This window comes from Somniosus microcephalus, chromosome 10 (assembly GCF_052327205.1).
Source record: "Somniosus microcephalus isolate GS21.2 chromosome 10, FLI_Smic_1.0, whole genome shotgun sequence".
In the NCBI taxonomy this organism is placed as follows: domain Eukaryota; kingdom Metazoa; phylum Chordata; class Chondrichthyes; order Squaliformes; family Somniosidae; genus Somniosus; species Somniosus microcephalus.
In genome coordinates this window covers 113,979,177-113,989,707 of record NC_140996.1, presented here as the reverse complement: position 1 = coordinate 113,989,707, position 10,531 = coordinate 113,979,177, and positions in this window count along the sequence as shown.

The following is a 10,531-nucleotide window of genomic DNA, read 5'->3' as shown; positions in this document are numbered from 1 at the left end:
CAAAGAGAGGGTATGAGAATAGAATGGCAGCCAACATAAAAGGTAATCCAAAATTCTTCTATAGGCATATAAATAGTAAAAGAGTAGTAAGAAGCGGGGTGGGGCCGATTAGGGACCAAAAGGAGACCTATGCATGGAAGCAGAGGGTTTGGCTGAGGTACTAAATGAGTACTTTGCATCTGTCTTCACCAAGGAAGATAATGCTGCCATAGACATAGTGAAAGAGAAGGTAGTGGAGACACTTGATAGTATAAAAATTCATAAAGAAGAGATATTAGAAAGGCTGAAATAACAACAGAAAATGCTGGCAATACTCAGCAGGCCAGGCAGCATCCATGGAGAGAGAAACAGAGTTAACGTTTCAGGTCTGGGACCCTTCATCAGAACTGGAAAAAGCTGGAGATGTAACAGATATTAAGCAGGTGCAGAGACAGGGGGGGGGGGGTTAGGAGGGGAGGAAGGAGTAGAAAGCACATCCTGTACTTTTGTAAGAGGCAGGAAAGATAAAATGTTGCAAATGGGAATTGCAAAAATCATACTGCATGAAAAATGGGGGCAGGGATAATTATCTGAAATTGTTGAACTCAATGTTGAGTCCGGCAGGCTGCAAAGTGCCCAATCGAAAGATGAGGTGCTGTTCCTCGAGCTTACGTTGAGCTTCATTGGAACAATGCAATAGCCCGAGGACAGAGAGATCAGAGTGGGAGTGAAGCGGTGAATTAAAGTGACAGGTGACCGGAAGCTCAGGGTCACCCGTACGGACTGAACGGAGGTGTTCCACAGAGCGGTCGCCCAATCTGCGTTTGGTCTCCCCAGTGTAGAGGAGACCGCATCGTGAGCAGCGACTACAGTATATTAAATTGCAAGAAGTACAAGTGAATCGCTGTTTCACCTGGAAAGGGTGTTTGGGGCCCTGGACAGTGGGAAGGGAGGAGGTAAAAGGGCATGTGTTGCATCTCCTGTGCTTGCACGGGAAGGTGCCAGGTGAAGGAGCAGAGCTGTTGGGGGTGATTGAGGAGTGGACCAGGGTGTCGTGGAGGGAGCGGTCCCTTCGGAATGCTGAAAGGGGAGGTGAGGGGAAGATGTGTTTGGTGGTGGCATCACGTTGGAGGTGGCGGAAATGGCGGAGGATGATCCGTTGAATGTGGAGGCTGGTGGGGTGAAAGGTGAGGACAAGGGGAACCCTATCATGGTTCTGGGAGGGAGGGGCAGGGGTGAGAGCAGAAGTGCGGGAAATAGAATGGACACGGTCAAGGGCCGTGTCAACCATGGTAGAGGGGAATCCTCGGTTGAGGAAAAAGGAAGACATGTCAGAAGCACTAGTATGGAAGGTGGCATCGTCAGAACAGACGCGGCAGAGACGGAGAAACTGGGAGAATGGAATAGAGTCCTTACAGGAAGCGGGGTGGGAGGAAGTGTAGTCCAGGTAGCTGTGGGAGTCGGTGGGCTTGTAGTGGATGTTTGTTGAAAGCCGATCGCCAGAAATGGAGACGGAGAAGTCAAGGAAGGGAAGGGAAGAGTCGGAGATGGACCATGTGAAGGTGAGGGCAGGGTGGAAATTGGAAGTAAAGTGAATGAACTTATCCAGTTCAGGGCGAGAGCAGGAAACGGCACCAATACAGTCATCGATGTACCGGAAAAAGAGGTGAGGGAGGGGACCTGAGTAGGACTGGAACAAAGAATGTTCCACATGTCCCATGAACAGGCAGGCATAGCTAGGGCCCATGCGGGTTCCCATAGCAACACCTTTAATTTGGAGGAAGTGAGTGGAGTCAAAGGAGAAGTTGTTCAATGTGAGAACAAGTTCAGCCAGGCGGAGGAGGGTGGTGGTGGATGGGGACTGGAGTGGATGGAATGCATCCTAGGATGCTGAGGGAATTGAGGGCGGAAATCGCGGAGGTACTGGCCATAATATTGCAATCCTCCATAGATATGGGGTTGGTGCCAGAGGACTGGAGAATTGCAAATGTTACACCATTGTTCAAAAAAGGGTGTAAAGATGAACCCAGCAACTACAGGCCAGTCAGTTTAACCTCGGTAGCGGGGAAGCTTTTAGAAACAGTAATCAGGGACAAAATTAACAGTCACTTGGATAGGTGTGGATTAATTAAGAAAAGCCAGCACGTATTTGTTAAAGGCAAACCGTGTTTAACCAATTTGATCGAGTTTTTTGATGAGGTAACAGAGAGTGTTGATGAAGGTAATGCAGTTGACGTAGTGTAAATGGATTTCCAAAAGGCGTTCGACAAAGTGCCACATAATAGGCTCGCCAGCAAAGTTGAAGCCCATGAAATAAAAGGGACAGTGGCAGCATGGATACGGAATTGGCTAAGTCACAGGAAACAGAGAGTAGTGGTGAACGGTTGTTTTTCAGACTGGAGGAAGGTATACAGTGGTGTTCCCCAAGGGTCGGTTCTAGGACCACTGCTTTTCTTGATATATTAATTACTTGGACGTGGATTCAGGGCACAATTTCAACATTTGCAGATAACACAAAACTTGGAAGTATAGTGAATAGTGAGGAGGAGAGCAATTGACTTCAAGAAGACATAAACAAGCTGGTGAAATGGGCGGACACGTGGCAGATGAAATTTAATGCAGAAAAGTGTGAAGTGATATATTTTGGTAGAATGAGGAGAGGACATATAAACTAAATGGTACAATCCTAAAGGGGATGCACAAACAGAGAGACCTGGGGGTATATGTGCACAAACCATTGAATGTGGCAGGGCAGATTGAGAAAGCAGTTAAAAAAGCTTACAGGAGCCTGGGCTTCATAACTAGAGGTACAGAGTACAAAAGTGTGGAAATTATGATGAACCTGTATAAAACACTGGTTAAGCCCCAACTGGAGTGCATTTGAAATACACTGCCTGAAAGGGTGGTGGAGGCAGCCTCAATCTTATCTTTCAATGTGAGTTGGATAAGTATCTGATAAGTTTGTAGGGCTACGGGGAAAGGGCAGGAGAGTGGGACTAGCTAAGAGTCGGCATGGGCTTGATGGAATGAATGGCCTTCTTCCATGCTGTAACCATTCTACGATTCTATGATAGTTTTCGTACCTGCTTGTTTGATAGTTTTGGGACTTGTTTACTACTGGTTTACTGTTCAGTTTTGATTTATTGCATTTTATGAAGGTGCTATTTGAGCCAACCATATTCAAATGTAAAATATACTTTTGACTTATGACAATGGCCCAGAAATTCGGGTCGGGGGCTTCCCGCGGGTGTAAGCCTCTGACCTGCACTTACCTTGCACGCCGACCGTTGAGCTGTGGGCCCCCATGGAATTGCAATCCTGGGCCTCCTCCAACTGCCAGCGCGCAGTGATTGCTTATCCCAGGGGCGCAGTTAGTTCGATGCATCCCCTGGGATCATGTGGGCCATGGAGAGCCAATGGTAGCAGGGAATGCTTCATTCAAAAGTTTGACAGGAAGGGCTGTCAAACCTATAAATACTATAAGCCCCAAAACATCACTAAAACCTCAAATACAGTTTTTTTTAAATCACATTTTAAAAATTGTAGTGTATGTGCCTTTAAGAGCCCCAGGTGTGCTGTAATGCCGGTAATGGCCACTCGGGCTATATAAGCCTGTATATTGTGTATATCCGTTAGAACCCCCCCCCCCAGACTTTGCTTAGTAAACACCTATGAACCAACTCCTGTCTTCAGTGTCTTTATCAACACACGGACACTACAGTGGCGACGAAGTGGAAATGGACCTACCTGCAATTCGGCAGCACCTCAAGGACATCGATTCCTCGGGCGTCCAGAAGACTCAAGAAAGTGAGAGCAGCTGTGGTTTCACCAGCAGGCCAAGCTGGTGTCAGGTACTGCGCTAATCCTTCCTGGGCGTCAGGCTGGGGCTCCAGCAGCTGGCTCTACAGATGAGACAGGCAGCGAAATCGGAGGCAAGCAATAACGGACTGGGAGGGAGCACTCGGGAGACGGCCGGCGCGGCAAGCAGGTCAGCATTCAGACCTGGAGAGAGAGTCCTGCGGGAACGAGTTTCCAACTGTAAATAAATTTTAAAAAAAGAACGGGAACCGCGGGAAACAGCGTTGTCATCGGCAGTGGTGGCGGGAAAGCGCAGGAAGTGCCATATCTTTGCTGCAGAAAAGAAAGAAAAGCGCGGGAAGCGCCATATCTTTTCTGAAATGCCTAAGTCTGGCAATATTGATGCTTTTGACAGCAAAATAGAGGATTGGACCACATACGTGGAAAGAGTAGAGGTATATTGCACTGCAAATGGAATAGAAGATGAAAAAAAAGCTTCAGTACTGCTGAACCTAATGGGCGCAAAGGCATACGGGCTGTTACGAAATTTAATCACTCCAGCCAAACCAAAGGACAAGAATTTTAAAGAAATTGTTGATACCCTGCAGGAGCACTTAAACCCAACACCGCTGCTGATAGCGGAACGATTCAAATTCTTCAAGAGAAATCAACACAAGAATGAAAGTAACGCTGATTACCTAACCGAATTAAGAAAGCTATCAAAGTACTGCCAATTCGGGGCAGGACCAGTAGATTATCTTTGAGACAAATTCGTTTGCGTCTCTTAAGTGAAGGAACACAAAAAAGGCTGCTTTCTGAAAAAGATTTAACATTGGACATAGCTTTCAGTATGGCTGTATCATACAAAGCAGCAGCAAGAGGAGCTGCAGAGATACAACAAAAGACACAAGACTTCGGCACCCATGAAATGACACAGGGTTTCGGAAGATGTTATCGCTGCGGCAGATCCACCCATAACCAGAAGGACTGCTGGTTCAAGGACAAAGCATGCAGGCAATGCGGAAAAATTGGACACATTGCACGGGTATGCCGATCTGGACAAAATAAATCCATGGACAGAAAATAAAAAATCAATAAAGGAAAGTACAGGAAGGTACAAATGATGACGGACAGTAGCTCCGAAGACCAGAAGAGCGATAGCGACTCCGAAAAAAAGAGACTAAGCTGTCTCAAATTACATAATGTACTTGCCAAAGATGATTACCAAACCATTTGGGTTACCCTCACGATAGCAGGGTCCCCAGTTAAAATGGAGCTAGATACAGGATCAGCTCTAACCGTAATAAATCGACGGGATTACGAGAGGCTATTTTCGCATATACCTCTAAAAGACACATCCATTATCTTAAAAACATATACGGGGCAGAAAGTATACCCCAAAGGAAAAATAAGGATGCCTGTTGTATACAACGGCAAAGAAATACAAAAGTTGTATTTATACATTCTACAAGATGGTGGTCCACCGTTGTTGGGACGTGAATGGATCAGAAAGGTACGTTTAGACTGGCACTCCATTCAGGCACTGACGGTGACCAGTAAGAAAAAAAACAATGATGACATCATACCTGAACGATTAAAAGACATCTTGGCCAACGACAAAGAAGTGTTTCAGGAGAAACTAGGAAACTTGAAAGGCATCACCGCCTCAATAAAAGTGGAAGATGCAGCAATTCCCAAATTTTTTAAGGCAAACGCAATTCGCAATTCGTCCAGCAGTCGAGGCAGAGCTGGAGAATTTGGAAAAGGCAGGCGTATTATCCAAAATAGATTGGAGCGAGCGGGCAACACCCATCGTTCCAGTCATGAAGAAAGCATTGAATAATGATAAACCTGAAGAACAGAGAAAAATTTGCATCTGTGGAGACTTCAAGGTGACTGTAAACCCGTTCCTTCACACAGTACAGTATCCTCTTCCGAGGATAGAAGATATTTTCGCCTCACTATCCGGAGGGAAACGTTTCACCAAAATTGACTTGGCACAGGCATATCTACAGATGGAGGGTGAGGAGGCCTCTAAAAAGTATCTCACGATAAACACACACAAAGGCCTGTACCAGTACAATCGACTGGTTTTTGGAGTAGCATCAGCTCCAGCTATCTGGCAAAGAGCTATGGAGCAAGTCCTGCAAGGGATTCCGGGGACTCAATGCTACCTAGACGACATCCTTGTAACAGGAGAAAACGACAACGAGCACCTTGCCAATTTGGAGCAGGTGCTCACTAGGCTGAAAGAACGGGGCCTACGAGCAAATCGCCCCAAGTGCGAATTTTTCCAAAATCAGATATCATATTGTGGCCACATCTATATATATAAATTGGTCGATCTGTCATTCTGTCATTCTGTCTGTCATTCTGTCTGTCATTCTGTCTGTCATCGCCTGTGCGTCTGTCGGGCTATGCGCTCGAAAGTTACAGGGCGTACCTACGCGCACGTTACCTCCAAAGAAAGCTTACGCTTCCGAGACGATTTTAAGCGTATTTACGTTTCGGCCGGGCTAAAATCCTGCCCGCGGTATCCCAAAAACCTTCAACGTTCCGCTCATTAGCGACAGAGTGACCTCGAGCTCGACCAATCGTACGCCGGGTTGCTGGCGTGTGCCGCCGGGCCAACCGGTGCGTGTGTGGCCGGGCCTTATCGTTCTGAACCGAGGTGAGTCGCCGCCATCTTGATTCCAAACTTTTCCTTTCTTTTTCCCGCTTTCTGCGTCTTAAAAAAAAAAGTTGCTTTTAAAACACATATTGTTTTTAAAAAAAATGATTTAGAAAGCAATTAACTTATCTAATCTCATTAATTTTCCTACCTTTCCCCGTTTTTCCAGGTAGGCCTAGAAGCCTCGGCGTCTCCTCCGCACCCACGCCCGAGCTAGGCACCTCCCGGCCCCACTCGAAGGCTGGAGGGCCGAGCCTCAGCCCAGCGCCGCTAGGGTGCGCGCGCAGCAGGAGCTGAGACGCGCTGTCTCTCTCTGGCTCGGCCGGGGGGTGGGGCTTGCTGAGCGTCAAGCGTTACCCTGGCAACCCCGGCCAGCCGTCTCGCACAGCCGCAATCGGCGGTCTTCACCTCGGGGGGGGGGGGGGCCGCGACCCTCGGCGGGGGGGGGGGGGCCGCGCACGCAGCAGGAGCAGCTGAGACGCGGCGTCTCTCTCTCTCTCTGGCTCGGCCCGGGGGCGGGGCTTGGTCAGCGTCACAGTTACCCTGGCAACCGGGCCCGCCGGCCGAGCCAGAGAGAGACGCCGCGTCTCAGCTCCTGCTGCGCGCGCAATCGGCGGTCTTCACCTCGGGGGGCGGGGGGCGGTGCGCGACCCTCGGGGGGGCCGCGACCCTGGGGGGGGGCTGCGACCCTGGGGGGGGACCGCGACCCTCGGGGGGGGGGGGCCGCGACCCTCGGGGGGGGCCCCCCGCCCTCCCTTCCCCCCCGCCCCCTTTTCCCCCCCCTCCCTTCCCCCCCTCCCTTCCCCCCCGCCCTCCCTTCCCCCCTCCCTTCCCCCTCCCCACCGCCCCCGCCCTCCCTCCCCCCTCCCCCTCCCTCCCCCCCTCCCCTCCCCCTCCCTCCCCCCCTCCCCTCCCCTCCCCCTTGATATACCTATCAATTCATCCAATGAAAAGCGACGAGTTAAGAAAATAACTATAGGTTTTTATTGGCTAAATAACAGAGCCCACCCTCGTGGGTGATCGGATCCAACAAGGAGGAATACCAGCCAGTCGACCACCTTTATACCTGGGCAAGTAGGTGGAGCCATGGGCGGAGTCAGCAGTGGTCAGCCCAGGTATAACAGCGTGACAAGAGGCGACCTCGTGTAGTGATACAACAGTGTAAACAGTGATAACCATAGTGTAACGATATAACAGTGATAACCATAGTGTAACGATAGTGAACGATAAAAGTGGTTTACCACATTCACCCCTTGTTTAGATTTGAGTCCGGCGGGGTGAAGTGTACTACCAGTTCGGGTATGTCAGTCTGTCCGGAGGCCTCGTAAGCCTTTCTGATCGTCGCAGCAGCGGCGGCGGTGATGCAGTATCCGACGTTAATGCTGGTGTCTGCGTGGTCGGCGAAGGCTCGTGGGGTTCCGGCATGCCGTCTGCCTGGGCTGGATCTGGGGGAGTGGTGGGGGGTAATGGTGGTGCCACATAGGCGTACTGGGGGTTGGCGTGCAGGAGGTCCACCCTCTCGACCGGGGGGTCCGTTTTATGGGCCCTCACGTGCTTTTGCAGCAAGACGGGCCCCGGAGAGGTCAGCCAAGTTGGTAGCGTGGTTCCCGTAGTCGACTTCCTGGGGAAAACAAACATTCGTTCATGGGGGGTGGCGTTAATGGCAGTGCAAAGCAGTGACCGGATGGAGTGCAGTGCTGCCGGGTGGACTTCCTGCCAGCGAGAGGTTGGGAGGCCCTTAGACTTTAAGGCTAAGAGAACGGCCTTCCAGACAGTCGCGTTCTCTCTTTCCACCTGGCTGTTCCCCCCGGGGGTTGTAGCTGGTGGTCCTGCTTGCAGCAATACCTCTCGCTAGTAGGAACTGTCGAAGTTCCTCGCTCATGAAGGAGGAGCCCCGGTCGCTATGTATATAGTTCGGGAACCCGAACAAGGCGAAGAGGTCGTTCAGGCATCTGATGACTGTGGTACTGGTCATGTCTGGGCAGGGGAAGGCGAAGGGGAAACGGGAGTACTCATCAATAATGTTGAGGAAGTGCACATTACGGTCAGACGACGGGAGGGGGCCCTTAAAATCGATGCTCAAGCGCTCGAAGGGGCGGGTGGCCTTGATCAGGCTTGCTCTGTCTGGCCTAAAGAAATGCGGTTTGCATTCAGCACAGGTTTGGCAGTTCCTGGTCATGGTCCTGACCTCCTCGATGGAGTAGGGCAGGTTGCGGGCCTTAATGAAGTGGTAAAGTCTGGTAACCCCGGGGTGGCAGAGGTCGTTGTGGAGGGTCTGCAGTCTATCACTTTGCACGCTGGCGCATGTACTTCGTGATAGAGCATCTGGGGGTTCGTTCAGTTTACCAGGCCGGTACAAGATATCATAATCATAGGTGGAGAGCTCGATTCTCCACCTCAAGATCTTGTCGTTCTTGATTTTGCCCCTCAGCTTGTTATTAAACATAAAGGCGACCGAACGTTGGTCGGTGAGGAGGGTAAATCGTTTGCCTGCCAGGTAATGCCTCCAGCGTCGTACAGCCTCCACGATCGCCTGGGCCTCCTTCTCGACCGAAGAGTGTCGGATCTCGGGGCCCTGGAGGGTCCTTGAGAAGAAGGCCACTGGTCTCCCCTCCTGGTTAAGGGTTGCGGCCAGGGCGAAGTCGGATGCATCGCTCTCCACTTGGAAAGGGATAGACTCATCCACCGCGTGCATTGTGGCCTTAGCAATGTCTCCCTTAATGAGGGAGAAGGCTGCGCACGCTTCTGCCGTCAGGGGGAAGGAGGTGGACTTCATGTGGGGTCTGGCTTTGTCCGCATAATTGGGCACCCATTGGGCATAGCAGGCGAAGAGCCCCAGGGTTCTCCTCAGCGCCTTTGGACAGTGGGGGAGGGGAAGCTCCATGAGGGGGCGCATTCTTTCGGGGTCGGGGCCGATGACTCCGTTCTCTACTACGCAGCCGAGGATGGCAAGGCGCGAGGTGTTAAACACACATTTCTCCTTATTGTAGGTGAGGTTCAGCCGCTGGGCCGTACGGAGGAATCTCTCCAGATTAGCATCGTGGTCCTGCCGGTCGCGGCCGCAGATGGTGACGTTATCTAGATAGGGGAACGTGGCTTGCAGCCCGTTCTGGTCAACCATCCGGTCCATCTCCCTTTGGAAGACCGAAACCCCGTTGGTGACGCCGAAGGGAACCCTCAGGAAGTGGTAGAGGCGGCCATTCGCCTCGAAGGCGGTATACTGGCGGTCCTCAGGGCGGATAGGGAGTTGGTGATAGGCCGACTTAAGGTCGATGGTAGAGAATACGCGGTTCTGTGCAATCTGATTAACCATATCAGATATGCGGGGAAGGGGGTATGCGTCCAGCTGGGTGTACCGGTTTATGGTTTGGCTGTAGTCGATGACTAGGCGGTTTTTATCGCCGGTCTTGACGACTACGACCTGAGCGCGCCAGGGGCTGTTGCTCCTCTCGATGATGCCCTCCTTCAGGAGGCGCTGCACTTCAGAGCTAATAAAAGCTCTGTCCCCGGCGCTGTACCGCCTGCTCTTGGTGGCGACGGGTTTACAGTCGCGGGTGAGGTTGGCGAACAGGGAGGGAGGCGGGACCCTGAGGGTGGATAGGCCGCAGGTGGTACGCGGTGGGCGGTTTAAAGACTGCTGGTTGTCGACTGTGAGTGGGGGGAGGGGTCCACCGTATGCTAGAGTGACACTTTGAAGGTGGGATTGGAAATCCAGCCCTAGTAGGACAGCAGTGCAGAGTTGGGGCAGGACGAGAAGTTTAAAATTTTTATACTCCGTGCCCCTAACCGACAGGGTCACAACACAGTAGCCGCTGATGTCTGTAGAGTGGGACCTAGACACCATCGAGACCCGGTTGCGCGTTGGCCAGACAGTGAGGGAGTAGTGGCTCACCGTGTCTGGATGGATGAAGCTCTCCATGCTTCCGCTGTTGAACAGGCAGGTCGTGGCGTGGCCGTTTACTTCGATGTCCATCATGGACTTGGACAGGTGATGCGGGCGAGCTTGGTCCAGTGTGACGGAGGCTAGTGTATGGCTGAGCGAGCTGCTGTAGTCTGCGGGTGAGGCGGTGGTCGGGTCTGGAG